Consider the following 24842-nt stretch of genomic DNA (forward strand, 5'->3'; position numbering starts at 1 on the left):
CAGACGATACAATTTTTAAATTTATACCTAGGGTAACGACCCCAGTAATTGGCACTTCAAGAGTTTGTCCTTAAACTTACCTGTGTTTTCATTACTTAGAAAACAAATATTCACTTGCAAATATTTTTGCATTAAAGAATGCACATCTGTGCATCTATTTAGTTCACTAAAATCGAAAAGATTTGAATTGATATTTTCATAAAAATATGTGTATAAAAAGTTAATAAAATCACCAGTAATTGGCACCTGATACCCCAGTGTATGACACCTTGTTATCCAGAAATTTGCACATTTTAATAGAACTGGAAAATCACTTTAGTTTACATACACATTTTATCATCTGAAGAAACATAATTAATGTTAATTTAAAGTTTGAAATTTTACTTAAATTAATGCTAAATCACACATCTTGACGTTGAAAATGTATTTTAGAGAAATAAAAATAAATTTGTATTGTTGTATGGAAAAAATATCGAGATAAGTGCTGTTTCATTGGTCGGTATGTAGTTTCGATTTTACGGATTATAGATGTTTCCACAGAAAAAGGAACATTGACCCGATGATTCTAAGGGGCGATAAAAAATGAAGAGTCATGCCAAACATATGAAGTGAAAGCCAAACATATTTGTTTTTTATTGTTTCTCTTAAAAATTTAACCGTATATTCTGTAGGATTCAAATCAATAGTAGAACCCATAACATAGTTGCTGCAAAAGTATCAGAAATCAAACTAGTGACATATTGCACAACACATTAGTGTTTATAGGCACATGTGTCAATTAATGTAGACTAGCAAAACTGTAGCACCACTAAATGGCATCCATAATTATTTCAAAAATCCAAAAAGGGACAAAAATATATTTCTACCCACTCAAAGTAACACCTTTCAACTAAACAAAACTTTTGATAGCAAAAATTTAAAATATATTTTGATTCAGATTTTAAGGGATTGATGCGCATGCTTCCCTTAAGCCAGAAAATAAGCTTTTACAACAAAAATGGTTCATTTGACACAAGCCACAATTGTTTCTCTTTCCTATGCACTGCTACATTTAGTAACATGAATTGAAGTTATAATCTTTAAAGTAAATGTACATTCAGTTGGTATATAGCCTTCTACTTTTAAACGATTGGATACAAATCTTATTTTAGGACAATTTTGGTGGAAGTGCCAATCACTGGTGACCTGCCAATTACTGGGGGTGTTACCCTATAATTGAACGAGGGCATCAAAATTTATATCATTATCCCATGTTGATGAATTTGCAAATTATTCACAATATTATTGCAACAACTTACAAATATTACTAAAATTTATTCCGGAAAATCATGGTTATTGTAAAGACAAGCATGGCTCATGCGAAGAACTTTAAACTTTTAAACATATCTTCTAAATATTGATTGTATCCTAAAGTTGAAAATATTAGATGCCTTGTTATCTTACATTTTTATTAAAAAACAGTATCCTGTAAAATTTAACATAGGCGTACGTAAGGGGGCAAGTTTGCTCACAATTAAACGAGTCTATTATTCCGAGTTCGAAAACACACTGATGTCCAAAATTAAGGTCACAGGAATGTTTTTCAAAGTAATTCAAAATGGCTACCTGTAAAATTTAAACAGATTATATTTTATATATTGTGAAGGGCCGGTAACATGGTTTTAGTTTTTGTTTTGAAAAAAAGGTTGTTTAGTATTAGTTTTTGACAAACTAATAACATTAGACTGTTTAGGCATCTGGGAGTTTTGCTTGCAATTTTGTGAATATTGCATTAAAACAAAAAATCACCTCAATAAAACAAAAAAGTTATCATAACCATTTAGACAATTCCTTGAAGTAGAGAGCCGTTGGCAAGCTTGAAAGGGGGCAGTCTCAAGCGGACGTGACTCGATGGTTTCAAGTAACATCGAAAGTGGTACCCAGGTTGTGGAATCAATTGTTAACAAGTGGTACTGTAACCATGAAGGCCGGCAAAGGCCGTTACAGAGCAACGACATCTGCATAAGATTGCTAATTGCCTTAAGCGCACTACAGCATAGGTTAACAACGGCTCCCCAACTTGCTCATGACCGTGCTGCTGCGTCCTGTAATAATAATAATAGTTTTAAAGACAAACAGTACACAGATGTCTAGCAGAGAGGGCCCTTTATACTTGGAGACCAGTTCAGTGCGTTGAACTGCATGCAACAGAACCCTTTGATTGCATGCAACATAAGAGCCCGGTTGTTGTGGAGGCAAACACATAAGTCTTGGGAACAATAAGAATGGGGGTTTGTTCTTTTCAGTGATGAGTCGATATTTACCACACCGAGTGATAATCGTCGAAACTTCATCTGGAGAGAGCGAGGAGCTCACTATCTTCCCTCCTACGAGAAGGAAATTGACAGAGTTGGAGACAGAGGAACCATTGTCAGGGGTTGCATAATGTTGGGCAGTCGCACACCACCTGCACGTCTTCGATGTGGGTACTGTCAGTACACTTTGCTATAGGAAGGACATCCTTGAAGCCTAAGTGAGGTTGTTCCAGCGGGCTTTTGGCTCATATTTCATATTTATGGACGATAACTAGCTTCCACACAGAGCCCAAACAGTTGATGAGTTTCTTGAGGAAGAGAATATTCGACACATGAACTTGCCCTCGAGATCTCCGGATCTCAATCCTATTGACCATGTTTGGGATGATTTGGAAGAGCCATTGCGGAGCGTAACCCCACTCCTAATAACCTCCAAGAGTCAAAAACCGCACTTTTGGAAAGAATGCCCTTTGATGCCCCAAGCATTCATTGACAACATCATAAACACTATTAAAGCTCGTTGTGGAGTTTGTAAAGCAGCGTACGGTAGTCACATTTTATATTAGACAACGCTTTTAGCGAGATGAATGCTTTATCTCTTATTCATAATTTAACCTTTTTTAGTCTATTTATTTTCTTTATTCACAGTTTAAATCTTTTCCATGCTATTATGTTTATCTGTTCTTTCTCCTATTGTAATATACCATCAGTGCCAAATTTCGTGACAACACCGTGAATGGTTTTTCAGTTTTATCAGGCGTTATGTTTGTGACCATAATTTTGGACATTAGTGTATGTATAGTATTAGCAATCCCAGTTTTTAAGTTGACATCATATTACTAGGCGAAGTAAAGCATTTACTACTAGTTAACAGTTACTAAAACAATGCTATTGATTAAATTTCTTTAAGTTTTTTTAATCATAACTATTTTTTTAAATGTTCGACTTTCTAGCAAAATAACAAACAAATATTTAAATCACTATTATGAGGTGGTTATCACAAAACTCTCATGAGTTTTCCAGTGATTTTTTTTTTTCCTTTAGCGTTTCACTTTTTTTTGATAGTGATGCTAAAAAATAATCATAAAATAAAATCTATCAGAAAACCATTTGTATGGAAAAATTCCGATTTAAGACACACAAGACGCATTTATAAAATTAGCTACGGATCAGATTTTTTTTGCCATAAATGCTGTTAATTAGCATGATTTTTTAATAGGTTTTTTTTAAAAAGTAATTACTCGGACTAAATGGTTGTGTGTTAGAATAATAGTTTTGTAAGTCAAAATACAACTCAAGTTAAGCATGGATTTGGGTTTCAATTTAGTTTCTCTATTAAGTGTACCAATTGAGATTAAAAAAATGATTGAAATATATTGTCCATTGGTAGCGGTAGCTTAAAATATTTGTTCACTGTCAAAAGCTGCCGTTCAAGTGGAAATATTAGTAGTGTAATTCATTTTTCATGCGTGGTTAATTGTAAAACCATTTACGTTGTATGCTATCATTTAACAAATATCAGATTTGTTCTGCATTTTACTTTACTTCGGCGTAAATGTAGAATAAGAGTGGGGTAAATTATTTTAAGCTACTTTTAGAACAAGTTCAAGTTTCTTCTTACGAAGTTGGTGCGTCATAAAAGAAAAAAAAAAGAAATTACCTTAAAGGACAAATTCTGCGTTTGGATTAGAAATTTACACTGTCATGATTTTTTTGCGAATGTTTTTACAAAACTTTTTACTAAAAACTTGGTTACTATGACTTACACTACCCTCTTTCTAATCATAACATGCAATTCAGAAGAAACAAATACTTCTTTTCATTTATTATATTTCGATTTATGCAAACACAATAACAGCGTATGAAAACACTTATCATCTGAACAACTGTTTAATTAGTTTACGCGTAGATATGAAACTTTCTTTAGTTTTAAGTAAGAACATTTAGGTATTTTTTTACCATTTGTAATACAGCTTATTTATATAGCCGGCAAAGGAACCGCTTGATGTATGTACTTTTAAAACGAACGTTTATTCCCTTAAAAAATATGTTTCGTCCTCAAAAAGGTAATTCACATTTCATTTGCTATGTGTATACTAAAAGAAACATTTCTTACTCGCTTATAAATGGCATTAAAAAAAAACTCGGATAATCAAGACTGCAAAGAAATGACATTAAAACATTTAGTGCCGATAAATATTCCAAACAAACACATGCAGTGATAAGAACTAATGGCATTTACATTTGTTTTTCTCCTTCTTAGACGCTATTTTTAATTTATATCCGTTTCGAACTTGACACAACTGTCATAATAAATCTTGAACTCGTAAGAAATATAAGTGCTCTCCTCGTAATGAGATAGAAATATTGAGACCATATGTTGCATAAAATCTAATGACTAAGTGAAAAAAGAATAGTTAACCAAATTGGATTGTCGTTAGTTTATTTAGAAAAGTATGAGTAAAATATTGATTAAAAAATAATGATTTGCTAATGTAAGATTTTTATTCGTTATAATTATAGTTAAAATAAAACTGCATGTAACAAATTAGAGGCTGTTCATAAATGATGTCATACCGTTTTCGAAATATTTTACGCTCTCTCCCCTTCGTCGCAAAGTGTCACACCTCTTTTTATCGATATACCCTCTTCTTGTTACGTGTCACTAAATATTACATATACATATTGCTAAAAAAATAGGTTTTTTTCAACTAAAATGCGTGATTTCACACTTCTTATTACTCCCTTCCTCCTCCTTTTCACAAACTAACAATTTCCCGTGAACCCTCCACCTTCAAATCCTGACCTTATTTGTGCTCCAAATTCTTTCTGATTAGCTAAGCAGCATTAGTTGATTGATTATGATACCTAAAATATATGCTCTGTTTTTCTTATGGATTGTTTTTATAATTTTTTTTGTGCAGCTAATAATATTATAAGGGGTATCATAAATTCCTAAAATCAATTATTAAAGCACCGGTTATAAAAGTTTTATTTATGCTATATTTTTTTTCAGAATATTTAAAATGCTACTATAAGGTACCAGAATCCGTGAATGCAAGCAATGCAAAAGTAAAAGTGATTCTTAATATATTTTGAAAATACGATAAAATATGTAGCGTCATTGATCTGTAAATTGCCGTCTTTTAGCCAGGACTAAAGCAGATTTCTAGATTCTAAATTGACTCGAATAAAGCCATCTCTCTTGGTTTTGAACAAACTATAGCTAGCGCTTCTTTATCTAATTTTACCTATCGTCGAACTGCTTTAGTATCACATTTGAGGTTTTGAAAACCATAAAATTCAGTAAGTACGTCATCAAGCACCATTTTTTTTTTAAAGTGTTATCTGAAATTCTCATTTTGGAAAGGTGGAGCCAAGTTTCCACACTTCTGCTTATCGAGGAGCTCATGATATTGTCTCAGTTTCGAAATTGAAATCTGAAATAGTAAATTTTCAATGTCTAGTCGGAATTATTCGAATTTGTCTTCGTAATCCGACGCAAACCAAGTTCTCTGATGACGATCATCTGCATTCGCCAGTGTTATATTTTTTAGACTCTCAAAGTAACCAGTGTACAGAACTACAATATTGTTGATGATCGAAACGTCATCGGAGAACATGGTTCCGTCGGAGTACGATGGCAAAGTTGAAGAATTCGATTGGACAACAAAAATTTATAGTTCCAAATTTCGATTTTGATGCTGAGAGACTACCTGGAGCTCATTGATAGGTGGGACGAGGAAAACTCGGATCCTCCACCAAAATAGGAATTTCAGATAAAACTTTTAAAGAAATGGTAGAGGAGACTGGGGATACTTGATCCCTAGGGATACATGATTCCATAGCCAAAAAAAGTACCAAAATCTTTAAGTAGAGATTTAAAACCTGACAAATATATTAAAGTCATACTTGTATCTAGAAACTGGCATTTTTTTCAGCCATTTTGTTTTAACTCAAGAAATGACTGTCTGAATGTGTCAAGGGAAACTTTTTTTGGAAGACATTCCGAAGTTTACATTATCCTTTAATACATTTTTGAAAAAATTCTGAAGTGTAATGTTAAAGTATAGACAGTCTTTAATAATTGATCAATATTTTTAGCAAATTGCCATTGATTGTTAATAATAGAACAAGTATATTTGTAAAAAATTGCATATTAGGGATACGTGATCCCTTCTTTTAGAGTTATACATGATCCCAGGGATTCAGGAATCAAGAATATAAACACAATGAAAACAATATAAATGTTGTTGACATTAACTTTAAACATTCAAAACCGTGTTAACATAATAAAATTTATCATAGTTTGAGTGATAGATTTAAACAATCACTGCAGTAAATATGCTAAACGATTAAAAAATTTCTTCGCACTTGTAATCCACATAACACCTCAAACATCTAAACATAAATTAACTCTACTGATAAATTATGTTCTGATCAGCCAAATGAGCTTGAACAAGTTGAAATAGATGTCAAATCTTTGTTTGAAAGAAAAAAAATGATTTTGCTATGGTTAGATTTACAACAAAAAAGTGAGTTAACCATTATGTAGACCCATTAGCAGATAGAATGCAAAGTTGGATTTCTAGAGTTTGAAATAAGTTTTCTGAAGCGAAAAGGTAATATGCTTAATCAATCTATTTTTCCTAAAAAATGACAAAATATGTTAAGCTGCGTACATCCAGTTGGGTTGAGCGGAACTTTAAGAACTACATCAAACGAATTGTTTGCATTTGACATTTTAGGTTTTGAAAACATATAAGGTAGGTTTTCTTTTGTAAAAGTATACTGATACTTACATTTTCTTCCCTCTTTTTATTAATTAATTCAATTGTTGAAACTCTTAATTGTATTATTGTAAGACAAGAAGCAAATAAGATGATTTTCGTGCTTGTCATTATATTTTTTTAGTTGTTGTAATTTTAGCTTCAGTACGCAACTTTAAAAAAATGTTAGTTCTATTTATAAAATATTATAGTATTGTTCACAAATGTGTTGGATAATAAATAACTGATCAAAAGCATCATAAGTTCATGAAAGTTGTGTACATTTTTTTTACAACTGTGTAGTGAAATTTGAAACTATGTTATTTTGTGTTCACATTATTATAATGTGATAAAGAAAACTAGAAATGGTGTTATTTTTTAAAAACATTATGTAGAAAACTAAAATGCATAAATAAATTACCGCTCTAATGAAAAGTCTGTGTATTTTCTCAGTGGGATCATATATCCCCCATAAAGGGATCATGTACCCCTTGATGTGGGGATACATCAAGGGATACATGATCCCTTCATTTTTGAAAAAAAATTATTATACCAAAACTATCTGTTTAATTTCAACTAAAAAAATACTGTCAGAGAGAGGAAAAAATTACCTTTGTTCACGTACTTAAAAAAAACTAATAATTTGCAGCAGAGAAAAAAATTGAAAACTAAAGTGGGGATTAAGCATTTGCAGTCTCCCCTACTTGATGGCGTACCTACACAATTGTGTGATTTAAAAAACCTCACGTTCTATTAAAACAATGAGTAGATGCGTAAATTAAACAAAGAAGCGTCAACCACAGTTTGTTGTCTATCCAAGAGAGATGGATTTCTTAGAGTCAGATTAGAATCCAGAAATATTACCCCACAATGCATCACTAGGGCCAAACATTATTTAGGAGTCAAGATAATAAGTTCGACTCGCCAGCCAAACTATGCTTTATTGTGTGAAATGTGGTTAGAGTTTGAGAGCTCAAAAATCATTAAAATTCATTCAGCAACTTCTTTTGTTTCAAGGTGCGACTTCTGTGGGATGTTTTGCAAACTTTATATTTATTTCCAAACTTTTATACTTAACCTACGTTCTTTATCACACATAAATTTTACGTTTCGCTCCAAAGTTATGCGCTTGCGTTCCTTATCTCAAATTATTTTTCCATTTTGTAATGCGCGAAGGGGAAAATCAACTTTTTTATTTCTCTAAGTGTAAGAAATGCTTTTATTACTTTTTTCGATATCTATGAAAGGATTAATTATTTCAAGAGCATATTTTTACAAATAATGACTTCTGATACTTTTTCACAAAGTACGGAGACTTATGATGTTGATCAGTTTTGAGGCTATATTGGTCAAATTCAAAGCATGTGTGGAACTTTAAAATATATTTCATTGTCAAAATGATCACATGCGGTGTGTAATCTACACAAAAAGCCTATTCTTAAGTGCTATTTCACCACATTTTTATTTTTGATGAAATTATAACTTTTTCCAGTTTTTATCCAATAATGGTCAACTTCAAGGTACGAGCGACCCTTCAAGGTATTTTTTTCTGTCGAAATCCTTTTGCATGAGTAAATATCTCTACAAAAGGCAACTTTTACGCACTATTACTTTACGTATATCAGATTTTGATTTTTTTTCACTCCACCTGTCGATATATTGAATGCATGTAGCGTCAATTTTGTTTATTTGACAGTTGAGTAGTTGAGTTAATGTGCAGTCAGTATTTCACAAATCCTGATTCTATTTCCAATTTAAAAATACTTTCTTATGGGCAGGTAATTATGACTAATGAATAAGGTTTCTTATTTTAGTTGCAAAATGGTCTGCTTATAGATAATTTTAAAATGATATTGCTTGAGTGGAGCAAATCAACTAAACAACTGCCAAGAAACTTGTCATTTATTTTTTACAAATTATCTCAAAGCAAAACACGGTTTGCACAGCTTCACTGACAAAACAGTTCATAAGTATATTAATAGTTATTAAAAACTAATTTATATATAAAATAATAAATGAGGCGATTTTATTTAGATACATACATGTGTGTAAATGCCTGTTTTGAAGCAAACCTTTTAGAAATAAGATTCATGATAATTGGTTTAACCAGCAAACTTATATTAAGCACCTATTTTATTTATTCATTTATTTTTTGAATGGTGTCAGAAATAAAAGCTTGCTCATCAAAATAAAATTTCTGTTTCTAAAGTAAGACTAACGACGGCTAACATCAAACCCTATCGGTATCGCGAGTCTAGCTAGCAATCGTCGTTACAGGAAGCTCTTACAAGTAACTGAACACGAAACGAATGATATTATGTAAAGCAACACTTAAGATCCCGAGGCAATTCTGTTAAGCATATTAGGAAATGGCCGTCAGCAATGGAGATGGAAAATCTGTGGCTGCTACCATTTGTTATGTGAAACTGGGAAGTTGACAATCAACCTGGAAGGGACTTGTTCATTCAGTTTTCGCTGAAAACAGAATTACTTGATTAGGTTAGAGAACAAAGCCGAGCGCTCAAGACGTTAATTTGATGTGTGATTGAATGAAAAGTTTTTACGCGCTTTGGTGGTATGATAAGATGCCTCGCTTCTTGTTTTTGGAAGTTTTTCTGCAATTGTTATGCAAAATGCTTCACTTGTAAGGAGCTGTTATAATGTTACTTTTCGTTACATTTCAGTCAACCGAATATGAATTACTTACAGCTGCACGTATCAGTTTAGTAAATATACAGCGACAGATTCCAAACTCCATTATCTTATGAATTTGTATTTCGTTTTCTATCTTTGCATACTCATGTTTCAATTTGACTTACGAAATCATGAAAAGTAATGTATAAGAAATACTATATCGATCTATTTTTCTTTTCTTTTTTAAATTTTACAAGAAAGAAAACCAAATTTTGCTCCCATTTCATTTTACAAAAGAATAATTGTGACTCGAATAAGTTTTGGTGTACAACTTCATTTCTATTTCTTTTTTATCAAGAATGACAAGTGTTTAACTCATTTACAGTTAAAAGTTTCACAGTTACAAGTTACAGTTAGTAGTTTTAAAATGGCCATTTTTTAAATGTTCCCATTAAACTCCCTTTATGCCATGTACTTACACGTTAAAAATAAAAATGTGCGTTAATGAAGGAATTTGTTACAAAAAATATTGTTGTTGTTACCCCTGCCTTTTGACCTTGGCGTTTTGTAAGCTCATTTACGGATCGCGTATGCATAACAGGAAATTTCATGCCGTTGACTTGTTGTAAGCAATTTGACATACAAATGTTCAAGAAGGTAGTTTCATAATTGTCTTTCTCAAATCTTAATAAAACTTTCATTTATGCTTTTTAATTTTTATCATCGATTAAAAAGTAAAATAAATGCTCGTGTCAAATACGTGTTTTGATTCAGAAAATTGTTCCAAGTGTCAACAAGGTATATTTGAAATTACTTAGTCTACAACAATTGCAAGAATATGATTTATGTAAGAGAGTAGACGTTGGGGTAAAAGGTTGGGTTGTTAATTATAATTGGATTTATATTTCTGTAATCCTATTTTGCTAACAATATGCAATTTCTATCCATCACTACGAGTACATAAATATTTAAAATCTTCATTTCAACAGAAATTATTTGTTAGCACTTTGAACTTGAGTATAACTCATAGTTTGAAAACTTTCGAAGAACTAAACGTTATATTTGTACATTAGAAAATTCTGTAACGATGTCTCTGAATTGCAATGGAACATTTTCTAAAAACGTTCTTTTTTGTTTTAGAATGATGCATAGCAGTGCAAATGTAAAAGATAGTGAGAGGAGAAACTTTTATCGTAAAACAAGGAACAATTTAATCGACAGTGTTTTAAGAAGAAATCCAATAGATTTGAAAGTTTTCGTTTATTTCTTCTCTGAAACTAGAAGTGGAAAACGTGTCAAAACATTTATTTCTCAGTGAATGACATTGAAATCTTCTTGAACAAGATAACAACATTACCATTGTTAGTACTTTTTAAGCGTGAACTAGATATGGGGGTTTAGAGAGAAAAAAAATATATTCGCCTAAGAAGGCAGTCTTGGTTTAATGTTGCTCCCATCTTTCGAAATTAAAGTATTCCTCTTATGTTTTTTTTTTTTTTCAGATTTTTAGAGGACAGTCGATATATTATATTAAAATTATAGAAAACATTTAATAACACTGAACATTATAAGAATCTAAGAAAAAGAACCAAAATATAGTCTCCTAAGGTTTAAAAAATACATAGTTGCTTACGTTAACCGAAAATATTCAAAATTAAATTGCAAAGGAAATGCATGTACATATCTATACATTTTATATTTTCGCGATAAAACAATTGAGAACCTAAATTGTGAATTGTTTTTATTTACGAAACAAAGCATTTTCACTGCATGATTGCAGAAGCTTTTTTTAATTATTTTTTATTTTATCATCATCTCATCAATGCTTCTACATTAATAAAATGCAAATGATAGAGTACATATAATCCTTCAAAGATAAAATAGCACTAAAAAATCAATCACAAAGGCAACACAAATATGTTTTTTAATCGTTGTGTAGAACAAAAGTAAATTATAGTAATTATACAGTTAACTGGAAATCAAATTAACAAATCAATTCGCAATCATGGACACAGATTTTGTGCTGTAGCAGATTTTTTGAGGATTTCTTTCACTCAAGTATACTTGAATTAAAAGGTTTATCCCTCGAAATGGATTTGGTATCCACTTTCTTGAAAACTCACCACGACAAAGTTACCCTAACTCTACCCAAAATATTTTCAAGCCAATCTTAAAATAGTCCAAACCTGCACAAAGAGGACTTTGTTGATTCACAAATTGAATGATATAATACTAAGGGGGAATAGTGATAATGTGGAATTTGCCAATCTGGAAACAAAATCCGTTGCTGAAATCACTGAAGGAAATTTTGCTCATTATTCTTTAAATTTACACTTTAGTGTAACATTTATTGTTTTATCTAGATAATATATTTATTTGGAGTAAATACGAAAGTTCTTCCAATTATCTACGTAAAACTGTTTTGTGCATCTCAGCCGCAAATTTACTACAAATTTCCATGTTCAACTGCGAAGCTTGTGGTCCTCAAAGGATTGAAAATGTTCTTTTACACAATTTGTGCTGGGTTACTATTTTTTCAATTTCAAATGAACAGCGTAAAACGCCAGAAAAAATATAACATTTCTTTAAGTTTATGCCAGTACACTTTACCTTGACGCATATTTTATTTCATCCCGTCATTCTGTATTGCTTTGTACAGCGAACACACGTACATGCCTAGATAGATTAACAGGGACAGAGATAGTTACGTACACAAATACATGAACAGGCTCTATTGTACTGTTGCGCAGTGAGATGGTTTTGGGGATCAACCTCAGAGCCCGTGGTTTAGGAACGCATTTCTAGACGTATAACGGCAGCTTACAAACATGAAGTATTATGATCCTCCCCCAAAATCAAATTCTGCCTGCTCCTATATGCTTTTATGTATATTGTAAGGATACCAGTGTAATTTATACTACATAACTAACCATAATTTAAAACATATTGCCTATATTCTTCTAGGTTTTCACGATAGTCTACTTTTAATTTAACGTTTAGTTTGTATTTGTCGGTCTAAGAAAACTCTACTATTCCATATGTTTATTTAAATTGCAATAATAATCCTTCTTATGCTGATTTTTTTTTTTTTTTTGAAAATTTCAAGTAATGGATTGCAAACTCAGGGTGTTATGAGCGAAGAGTAACTGAAGTTTCCAATTTTTGAACCGTATCATTAAAATACTATGAAGACAGGTAATATTTAAACAAAAAGGTATACAACTTTGCAAGTAAGTAAGAACTACTTTTGAAAAATACTTAGACTTCATATTTTTTTATGAAACAAGGAGACAACAAAGGAAGTATGTTTTATTTTTTTCTTTGTTCCTGAAACTTGACAGACAGTGTTAAAAAACTAATGTTATTTATGATTGGCACAATGTTCATTAATTAAAAAAAAATTGAGTCAATCATTTTTTAAAACTGCGGGAAAGCTCGTGATATCTCAAAAGCCCGAAAGCTGATTTTTAGATACTGTATAAAGCATAGCAAAAAATTTTGTTATCTTTCTCTCGACTGATAGTTACTCATAGCAACTAATAATACGTTTCTCGTCTGTGAATTCCTCAAAATATTTCAAGACTGCAATAGGGACATTTTTTACGTCTAAAAGCCTTATTAAAAGCCTTATTTAGGTCTATAGTGTATTACCAGTTCAGAAATATATATCTTAGTCCTTATATTTTCCAGAAAAGAAGTATATAAAAGAAAAAAATAACAAAAAAAAACAACAACAACAAATTTGATACACAAGTTTTTATCAGAGCATTCATGAAAAAGATAGTTAACTTTTTCTCTCCTAGTGAAAGTTCGGATCAGAATCTTGTTCATCTTTTCCAAAATAATTTGTACGGCAAGCAATTTATACGAAAGAATTGGGGATTTGATCCCAATTTACTACACTCTCACAGAAAAAAAAAAACTATATCCAGCAACTTATTTGGCACATAGTGCACTGATAAAACAGCATTTTTAAAGATACAAAAATTATTATAAACACAATTAAATACTTACTTTGTCAAGTGTTTTTAGGTAGAAAAATATTTGTTATGAAAATAAAATAACATAAAATCTCGCAATCTCAAAGGTATTATAATAGAAATTACGACGTTCTTTTTTTTTTTTTTAATAAATGGACTTATGACATTTATTAGCATTTTTTCTGACCCTAAAGACTTTTTTCTCTTGAAATGTAGAAATTCACTTCAGTTGTGTGAATTTTGGGTTGCATTACTTAAAAAAATACAGAGTATTAAATTAAATCACGAAAATGCAACAAACGCGATAAATAGGTTATTTAAGAATGGACCAGGAATGATTGGGAACTGGTGACTGCATTTCTCATGTTACAAACCGTTATGGACAAATAATGCGAAACCACAAAAATAAATATATAAATAAATAAAAGAGCTCCAATGATTTTTATCACCATTAAATTGTTTCATGTCATCCTTTCGTATATTTTGCACCGGGGTCCATAACAATTTTAAAAACACTGCGAACACATCAGGCAACATTGTTATGGGGAAAAAAACACAAACACATACACACAAAACACACACATGAGGGGGGGGGGGTAGAATTCGAAAATTACCTATTGACCTCACTTCGCCTGAACTACACGTCTTGATTACTAAAAATTCGATTTTTTACTATCGGTGATTGGCAGTTAGTAGTCACATGATCCCTTTTTACTCCCAGTATCTTCAATGCTCCTCGGGAATATTTTGCTCAGGCGGAAACTTGGTATTGACTTTTCCAATATCTCTGAAGATCAATTTCCCCCATTTGCTCTGTAAAGTTAGAAACTCGAGGCATTTCATACCTATTTCAGTGCATCGAGAAGAATACGCAGACAGATTAAAAAGCATGCGTTACGAAAAATGCCAATCATATGCTGTAGTAAAACATATAATACTACTGTAGTAAAACATCTTTCACATCGAAAATAGTAATTTATTAGTTAAAATTATATAACATAATTTTTATTAATTCGTATTAAATCGTTTGATAAAACTATAAAAAAGAGTAAATACCTTCAACCCAAAACAAAAATTCTGAATTAAGTATGCATATAGTGTTGTCAGTAAAGTAAATTTTAAAAAAAATAGTGTTTCACAAGTAAGTATAATTGTATTTAATTTTTGTTTTAATATTTCTCATTAGCTTTGAAAAATAATGCAATTAATGATCAATAATAGCGACATTAGTTCAAGTTTTAGCTCTAAATAAACTTATTCAAACAAAGTTTAACTTAATACATGATTTCTCCTCTTTGATTTAACACTTTTGTCCATGTTTTATGTAATGATAAAACATTAAAAATTAGTATTTTTTAGTTACTTCTAAAGTAATTTTATTCGATTGATGTGGTGTACTGAATTTAAGACTCTTTTACAAATTATTTATTTCTGTTTTTTTCTGAAAAAAAAGGTAAACTTCTTTAAGTTATGGTTAAAACAAAATGCAAAATGCATGTGTCTTTAATTTTGTAAAACAGTGTATGAAAGATATTTATTTGCTTCTCGTTAACAGAATTGCTATAAATTTCCTTAGATTTTAAAAATAGTATGTGAAACCAGTGTATAAATGATATATATTCGCTTCTCGTTAACAGAAATTCATATAAAATTCTCTTTGACTTAAAAAATATGTGTGAGACTTAATAATAAAAATTGTTTGAACAATGGATACGTACTCCAATGTGCTTTAAAATTACTTTAAAAAAATAAGAAATAGGGAAGGTAATCATAACTTTATGCTTAACAAACTTTTTTTTTAATCGGAAGACTTTTGAGATAATATGACAGTAGTTTTCACATGCAAAAAAAAAAAAAAAAAAAATGTGCGTGCAATGTACGACCGTATAAAAGTTTAAAACCAAAGTTTGGAAACAATGAAAAAGATATAATTTTTCACTGAGTAATATATTTTACCAGCAATACCCGCACGGCGATGCCTATGCTAAGAATTTAAAGGAAGTCCGTTGAATAAAACAAATCACCCTCCCCCCTCTTTTGATGAGAAATGATCATTTTTCTTAGACTAAAATGCGTACACACCTTTTCAAAAAACATATTAGTATTTTTGTATCTTAAAACTATTCGACAATTACATAAAAAGATTAACAGTAGCTTTAAAACTCAAAATAATCCTTCAATAGTATGGTTCATCGCTTAACGCGCCGAGCAACCACGCTACTGTAACCCTGCCCTTTAGCGAGTGAAGGTTTTTTTTTCTGAAATTCAAAATGTTTCGCCAAATAAACAATGCTATAATTAAAGCGTTAAAATAAAAAAATAGAAAATCCTACAAAATCAAATTTTGTAACTGAATATCGGAAAAAAACTCATTCAAAAATCAGTTCGCTGATCACAACAGTCCCACAATAGCGTAGCCAACCAAGCGTCATAATTCCTCGCAGTTATCGTCATTGTCGATCAGCGCCTTCTCGGTGAGTTAACTTACCCTGCCATCTATAAGGAATTCATAGAACTGAACAATTAATAAATCATTTAATTTGCAATTAGAAAACTCGATCAGTTTGATTTCAAAAAATAGCCTATATCTTTCCTCAATAAATGGACTCCTCAACACAAAAAGATTTTTTCAATTCGAACTAGTTGTTCCTGAAATTAGCGCGTTCAAACAAACAAACACTTCAGATTTATATTATTAGTATTGATTATTATTATTTGGCCTTAAGGTATTAACGCAAAACATATTTTAAGCATTAAACTAATGCCCTTAGTACAGTAGTTATCAATATCACAAAGCGCGTGCATATTTTTTGCACTTAAATGTAGGAAGTTTTTGCACTGAAATGCATATTTTTTTGGAAAAAGAGAAAAAAACATAAAACTAAAATAGACTTTTTAAAGAACGAGATGTATGTGAAACATAAAAGAGTAAAATACAAAAACTTGGCTCTTGTAGTTTTCACGAGAGGACATTAAAGATTCATTTTGTGAGCTTCAGTTCATGTCGCCGCTGAAACCGGCAACTACGTAGCTCTGATTTCTTTCCACTGTGAAATTTCAGTTTCATCATGCCAAATTAATTGTAACTAAAGAAAGCAGAAAGCATATAACCTAGCACAGGGCCCGACAAATCCCATGCACCAGGTCCCTCGGGCAGTTAAAAAAGTAAATTGACGAAAAGCTCTTTTAGAACTGAAATAATTCTGAAACCACGTTACACTGGATTTTCTATATACTCTGAGAAATAATGTGTCTAGAGCCAGAAACGTTTTCCTGGTCCAAAAATTTATCAGTTTTTGTCGGGTTTTGATCTAGCACATCGTATAGCATGTAAAGTGAACATGATGTTAGAAAAATTGCTCTTAATATTATCAAATGCAAAATGATCAAATAACCTTTGTGCTAAAATATCATTGAAAGCAAAAAAGAAACCAAACAAAGCTCAAATGAGGCAGTGAGAAGCAAAGGGATATAAGAGGACATTTTCAAGTTTTGAGTGACACTCATTTAAAGATAAGGTCCTAGGTAGGCTTTCATTGAAAAGTTTTTCTAAATTATGCTGTATAACAAAACCCACCAGGACTACTGGTGCTATCTCTAGCCTTAAGACAGAGGAGAGGTTCCCCTACTATCTGTACTGTTTATCTTCAAATTTTTTAAATTTGCCACTTACATCCCTTTGCTTCTCACTGCCTCAAATGGTCATGAAAATTTTCATGTCAATGTGTTCTTTTTTAGTGTTTATTTTTTTTTTTAATTTTTTTCAATTTACCATGTAAATATTGTTATTTATAAAACTCAAAACTTGTTTTATTTTAAATCAATAGATTTTACGTATAATGATATCCAAAATGAGCTCATTTAACAAAAAAAAAAGAAATTAATAAAATAAAATAAATTTTCAACTGTCAGCACAATAGACAAAGTTAAAATAAAAGTCCATGACACAGTACCCAAGCTTACCATTTCAACGAGTAAATTGTCTGAAAAGAATAAAAATAAACTTATTTTTCTTTTCTTCTTTTTTTTTCGAAATAAATAAATTTTTGTGTTAAAACGCGAAGCAAAAATGAGTTTTTGACAAATCATTAATCAAACACATGTTAATGTCAGAAAAATGTTTGCCCTCAATGGCCTGCCCTGTTTGAAAACCCCTTTTAAGGTGTCAGTTTAAGTGGTTTAAATGTCAACTCCAGGTGACAACTGTTTTTAGAAGAAGCAAGAAATAAAACAAATAAATGGTTGCTTAACGTTAATATACTTGAGTATTTATTCTAGAAACAATGTAGTTTTATTTCACATTTTAAGTAAATGATGAAATTTTTCACATAAGTGGATTACTAGAATAGAGTAGTTACTTTTTATTACAAAGTACAGGAAATAATGCATTTACGAAAATATTTTCACTCAATTTTGGCCTACACTTTACTCACATCCGAATTAATGTTGAGATTTTTTTTTCTTTTTTTTCTTTTTTTTTTGGCAAATTCGCATGTGAATATGTGTTTACGAAAGTATAGACAGCCGAGTCGTCTCGTGACGTCTGCATGCTCGGAGGCCAGGGCTGAGGAGTCGGAGTCGGAGTCGGAGTCGAAGAGTCGGAGTCGGACTGATTTTTGAATAAAGGAGTCGGAGTCGGAGTCGTTGGAAAGCATGCCGACTCCGACTCCGACTCCGGGCTTCTTTTTTTCTTTCCTTTTCACTGACTCTCCTTGCATTTTTTAAAAATTGATTACCAATTGGTTCGATTACATGTATAAAAAGATACTAATGGGAAAATAACTGCCATTATGGCAATCAGCCAGCTTGAATGCTTACCGAACTTTCTGTAGCCGTCCCCTAGTTTGCTTGTTTTTTAACTTAACTAATAGCAACTGTCAGCAAACGGTTTTGTTGAATAACATTTTCAAGTAATCACTTTCAAATAAAAATAGAGATATAGTGTTTTGTTCTATCTCAGTTTAAAATAGTAAAAGAAACGTAACAAATTAGTAAGTCGACGCCTGTAGCTAAGGTTGAAACGTTTAAGTGTGATCGGCAAATTCAAAGAAGTTCTGGCTCGAAAGCACGAATCCAAAAGATTCGATGAAATAATCTAATGTTTTTTTTTCTTTATTAAGACTATTTCTGTAAGCTTGATTCTCACTAAAAAGTATGGAACAAAATAGTGTAAAAAATTTCTTGATTACAACACTCAAGAATTGCAGTTAATCTTAAAATCTTCATATTTAGGTAAATTCTAAAGCAGCCAATAAAATTTAAATTAAAAATTTAGCGAAGAAGAAATATAGGTATAGTAAAAGCTATTCGTACAAATTTGTATACCGCCGCGTTTTGTGTAAAATTAGCTCCTGACGCATATGTGCCCTATTTTCGTTGAAATTTTATTGATGAAATATAATTTAAAATATAATCGTGAAAATTTTCAGAATTAAAGTATTTATATTTTTTATAAACTCTGAAATTAACTTTGGGTGTCATCTACTAGATGGATGTCACCAGGGGCAAACCACTCCCTCTCAAGAACTTGGATTTAGAAAAAAAGTTTTTTTTCTCTCAAGTTACAGCTTTCAAAAATTGAAAGCACACGATTTGATCAATATATATTTGTTAAACATTAAAGGGGGGCAAATTACAGATAATCATTTTCAAAATTTTTAAAAGGGATTTTTAAGTCATCTCACTTTTTAACTCGTAACTATTGGAAAGTTTGATTTTTAAATTGAATTTCTAACGTTGTATGACGTCTTGGGTTTACAATAAAAAACAAAATTCTAAATTTTCATAAAAAGGAATTAATATTTCAATCTCTGTTAAGAGGTTTTCCCCCTTCCCTTGAATGGAGAGAGGGAGTTTAAAAAATACAATTAAAAAAATTTATAAAAAATCCGGAGTCGAAGTCGGAGTCGGAGTTGGAGTCGGAGTCGGGCGTTTCAAAATCCAGGAGTCGGAGTCGGGGTCGGAGTCGGCCATTTTCCTTTCGACTCCGCAGCCCTGTCGGAGGCATGTGCGTATCTTGCATAACTCAAAAACGGTATGCTGTAGAAAATTGAAATTTCGCATGTAAGGTTCGTGTAAGATTTGGTTGTGACTAATTAATTTCTGGTTGTAATCCGATGGTTTTAAGAAGTTCCACAAGTGTTTTTTTTTTTTTTTTTTGGTTTTGTCAAATTAATTTTAATTTTAAAAGAACAGCGACTAATCCAGCTACGAAAACTAGATACCTATTCAGATGTCAGTTCGGCCATACTTGGCAAGATTTTCATAGAGCTAGCGTTGTAATTGTCGGATAGGGTGATATGAGTCTCTGTAAAACAGTATTTTCCACTAGATCCACAACAAAGTGTAGTGTAAGAATTTTAATTGCTTTTCTGCCCATTGCAAGTCCTTACACGTTCCAAAAAAATTTCGTTGTTGCAATGTCAGGTTTTGGATGCTAAAAAAACATCAAAATTTTATAATTTATAGAGTATTTCAAGTATTTCATGCAATTTGTAGGAAAGTTTCTATAAATATGCACTCAATATTCCGTTCTTATGTGAGCACCCAATAATTTGAGCTGTTGAACGACCTCGATGATTTTGAAGGTGTACAAAGTAGTTATGAGTTCTACGAATTAGCTTTTCAGTCTATTTTCATTTTAAAAAATAGAGCACAAATGCGTGTGCAAAGAAATGATACTTAAAATCTCGTAAAAATCCAGCTCCAAACAAAACAGTTATAATCAGACGGCTTACGAGTTGTTGGAAAAAAATTGTCCGTCAGTCATTCACAGAAAAAGGAACATTTTGTGCTGCACGTGAAAGCTTTTATATTTCATTGAATAAATTGATTAAAGGCTGCGTTTTGTTGCTTAAAAAATTCCAAGCGTATGTGTGATTTCTCAAGCAAAAAAAGCTTATTTATTTCTCTTAAAATTAGTACTTTCTAATGAAGTATATGAGCTGTCACGTATGAGACAAAGTGGCTGCTTTTTTGTTTCATGAAATGGCTCTCAAAGAGTTGAAATATGTGTACTTTCCTACTTTAACTTTGTATTCTTTTTCAAACTCATAAATTTTGGGAAACAAAAACCAATAAAAAACGCTAATTTTATTTTATTTCTTAAGAGTATTTTTTAGCTAGACTAACTGCAAAAAAAGAAATGTGCCAATTGGCAAGGTCAACCATCCGTTTGGCGTGGTCAATAGCAAATATGCGCCAAGCAGATGACGAAAAGTGGTATTTTTTTATTGCAGAGAAAGTGCCCAAAAATGGCAAACCTTCTCTCTGGCACCCCATGTGTTTGCTATATTTTTGTTCAACTGAGTATAATAGTATTGATGCGATAACAAAATGTCTCATAAAATTCACGACCAATTTTATTTACTTGAGAAATATAATTTTATTGACTTCGTGATTCTTATGTATAGGAAAAATTCCTCTTCGCGTTTGAAGAATTGAAAGTATATCGGAGTTTGTGGAAAAACACTTTCTTGCAGAAAAAAAGTTGATACATTCAATTTATCTAATTAAAAGTAACAATCAAGTAAACTTGTTTTGTCTGTAAAAAACGTCTTACTTCCTACCAAAAGCATAAATGTTTTGTGAAACATATTTCCTAGGAATAAGAATTTAAATTCTGTTAAAATATTTTCTCTTCATAATTAGAGAAAATCAAATTATATTTTTTCCACTTAACGAAATAAATAAAAAAACTCGGAGCAGAAAAAAAAGTTTTCTAAATATTTAATAATTTTATTTTTCTAATGCAGAGGAGGCAGTGGTATTCTTTCTTAACGCACTAAATATATTTTTCTCGATGATGATTTTTTTTTTCGATTTTAAACATTTAAGCAAAATAATTTTTGCTTCTGTGAAGTGCTTTCATAATGATTGTTTTCATAGTTTTTTATACGTACGTTTATAAGAACGTAATTTAATTTTCGTAAGTAAACAAGTTTCATTAAAGTGATATTCAAAAGAGCCTCTTCAAACAGTAGAAACGACCAGACGCTGTAGATGGTAGCAAATATAAGCCAAAATTTTCCACGCCGGAATCTTTTTTCAATAGTTTCAGAATCATTTTTTTTTTTAATCTCACAAATGTTTAAACTACTTTTCAATTTAATTATTTTAATGTGCATTTTAAACTGTCCACTGTAAAAAAAATATACTTTCATTCCAAAACAATATAGAAGCATCTCTTGCTATCTATCAGGTTTTACATAAATTGTATATTTCTTTAGAAGCAGAAAAACATTTTAAATACATATGTTCAAAACTAAATGTTTTAAAAACTTCAAGTACATAAACAATAGAATCAAAGTTGTCTTTATATAACTCAGAATGAATGGATTTCATTTCGCACACTTTTGGATGGTCATTTAAATTTTGTGGGTTCAAGTAATTCAATTTTTCTTTTTTTTAGAACAATGAGGTAAAACATGGCATAGTACACATGCGCACGCATTGCAGCAGTGTGTACTGGGAAGTGATTCAATATAAAATATTTGAAGAATCGTTTTCTTGAACTTTCTACTAACATTTAAAATCCAATTTTAATATTTTTTTCTTCCCTCGCTTTAATATTGAAAAAAGGTAAGTTAATAGACAATTACTCCTTAAGACTTCTTAATTTTTAACATGAAATATTTATTCAGATATATTCCCGACTTCAGCAAGTCATGGTTAAGTAGTTTTTCCTTTGAAATTATGCATTGGACATTTTTCAATAAACACGTCGTCGCTTCAGAACTACTGCAAGATATTCTACTGTTACATTAAGGCAACGAAGTGTCAATTGAAACGGTAAGAATTTTTTACAAGAAAACTAGCAAAACAAAACCAGCCAATGCATTTATTCCTTACTAACGGTACCCGCATGCCTTTGACCGTTGTAGAAAATTAAAAGTTCATTTGGTTCGCCTGTATATTTACAAGTAATAGATGATGGATTTTGTCTCCAATATGCTGTGTTAATTTGTTCGTCCATGCTATAGTAATTTGCTCGTCAATGTTATGGTAATTTTTCGTTCACTTTATGGTAATTTTTTCGTTCACTTTATGGTAATTCTCTCGGTAAAATGGGTTCAAATTCGGAATAGAAAAATAATAAAATCGAATTTTTGAAAAATATCTTCTAGGTGCTCACTCCTATGCAACAAACTAATTTTGCGCCAAATGTCATGAAAATCGGCCCAACGGTCTAGGCGCAGACAGAGATCCATACATACAAACTTTCAGCTTTATTATTAGTAAAGATAAAGAGGTCTTAAGTAAAATAAATAAAAAAACACCACTTGTAGCTTGATTACTTCAGCGGTATGTAATAAAGTTTTGTTGTAAAAAAACGGCATGAATTATTTCACTTTGATATTACACGACACAAAATTGCAATAAATAAATACATTTAAAATATCAAGTTTCAAACTTTCGAATCATTTCCAGTTTGTTACATTATTTCCAAACTTTGACCCAACCAGGAGTAAAATAATTTACACCTTTAAAGTTATTTACATTTTAAAAAGCAATAAATCATCATAATACCTTTAAGTTCCTGTTGCCCACCTACATAAGACTTGTTTGATTTTTTTTTTAACTTCTTTCGTGCAATATGTTTTTTATAACTTCACAAGTACCTGAGTGTATGTTTTTTTTTCTTCAGTGAACAAAAAGCTCCTTGGTCCTAAAACTTTATAAAGAGTTATGCTCATCAATCAATATGTCGAACCACATTTACCGCTTCATCAGTCACTTTATGTGGTTCGAAAATATATGCATATATTTCCTTCGGAAAACCATTTTTTAATTTGTTTTTTCAAAGATTTTTCAGAGAAATTTTTGAAAGAAATTCAAGTACTTTGAAAACGATTCTCACATGAAGAGCTACGCATCTTTCAAAAGGCTTATAGTTACAAAGCGCGATTGATAAAAAAATATTTAAAATCATTTTAAATATTTGTTAATGAGGCACTGGCACATCATAAACTTTTGTCAGATAAAAAACCTGCAGGCAAGAAATGAAAATAAGAGTTGTACAACTTTTTTTTTAATTAGAAATTGCATGAACAGCTTTCCACAAACGCTACGGGCATGGTGCCTAGTTTTTATTAAATTATTTTACTATCGTTGTATTTATTTATTTATTTATGTTGAGGACTATAGATCCTTTATCCTTAAGTTTATATTTTAAAATGCAGATGACAGCAACGTTACACGTTTTGAAAAATGACCTTTATAATACAGAAATTCAAAATTGAAGCGCGTAACGTTTTTGTTGTGTCTCTCCTGGTGAACATTTTTCTTTCACAAAAAAATACATTTCTTAATTATTACTGTATTTTTGTTATGTATACCCTAAGCGAGGGTGAGCTAAGGATAGAAAAATAAAATTTTCAACTTGATTGTAATTCACGGTCCTGGAAATGCTCTGTGCAAAAAAAAAAAAAAAAAAAAAAAACCGTCATTTTTCTCTTATTTTCTATACCAACAAAGTATAGTTAATAATATGGTTGAAATAAGTTAACTTTTCTTCTGTGTTATTAAGCTCCTCATAAAGTCTCAGTATATGTTTAAAAAGAATTAAAGCATATTAAGTTTTAATGAATTTGTGAACGTAAAATGCTGGGTTTTTTGGAGAATCATCCATTTCCATCATTTACAGATAGTGGCCAAAACACATTGTTTAATATACTTTCAGTCCTGTCAAACGTATAACATTAATGTAATATTTTTACGTGAATTGAATGCAAAAATTATCATTAAATAATTGGTCTGAGTAAAAAAAAAAGATTTTAATCAAAAAAATTTTAAAGAAAATATATTTCAACTTTAACGCCGATCCAAAACAACGCAAAACTATTTTTCTTAAAATATTTTTAATTTCTTATGAAAAATGATTAAATTTAATTTTTTAATATATATTTGCCGTAGCTATTTCCTTTTTCTAGATGGAAGGAATCTTTTTTAACACAAATATTTAATTTTGATTCACCTCTGAAAAGAAACATTACGATTTTTCTCGTTTCTTTTTCTATATCGTTGCTGATATTGAAACTTCCACGCTATATATTATGTGTTGTTTTTCCTTTTTTTTTATCGACATATAAAAGTGCTATTTTTTCTTACTCATTTCCACCTTTAGAAATTCTATCTTGCTTTAATTTATTGTTTTTGAAGATTAA

Source organism: Uloborus diversus, chromosome 1 (assembly GCF_026930045.1).
Source record: "Uloborus diversus isolate 005 chromosome 1, Udiv.v.3.1, whole genome shotgun sequence".
Taxonomy (NCBI): domain Eukaryota; kingdom Metazoa; phylum Arthropoda; class Arachnida; order Araneae; family Uloboridae; genus Uloborus; species Uloborus diversus.